Source organism: Egretta garzetta, unplaced genomic scaffold (genome assembly GCF_000687185.1).
Source record: "Egretta garzetta isolate BGI_Z169 unplaced genomic scaffold, ASM68718v1 scaffold677, whole genome shotgun sequence".
In the NCBI taxonomy this organism is placed as follows: Eukaryota; Metazoa; Chordata; class Aves; order Pelecaniformes; family Ardeidae; genus Egretta; species Egretta garzetta.
This window is the reverse complement of record NW_009260355.1, coordinates 98208-98419: the sequence shown is the minus strand read 5'-3', so window position 1 is coordinate 98419 and position 212 is coordinate 98208. Positions and strand designations below refer to the sequence as shown.

Genomic DNA, 212 nt, shown 5'->3' with positions numbered 1-212 from the left:
TCGTGCCCCCCCCCCCCCCCGCCAGCCCATGGGATGTTTGCTTAACGCCGCCCACGAAGACACAACGTGAATTTGCTCTTTTTATCACAGAATCCCGGAATCCTGGCATGGCCGGGGTTGGAAGGGACCTCAGGAGGTCACCCAACCCAACCCCCCCACCCACGCAGGGTCACCCAGAGCAGGGGGCACAGGACAGCGTCCAGGCGGGGGTT

The 212-nt window shown here is 64.2% G+C and overlaps 1 protein-coding gene across 1 annotated transcript in view; it reads right to left on the bottom strand.

Annotated features, from left to right (window-relative positions):
• Positions 1–212, bottom strand: part of LOC104129976 (adhesion G protein-coupled receptor E4) — a 7879-nt gene that overhangs the window by 4476 nt on the left and 3191 nt on the right. The window lies entirely within an intron of this gene.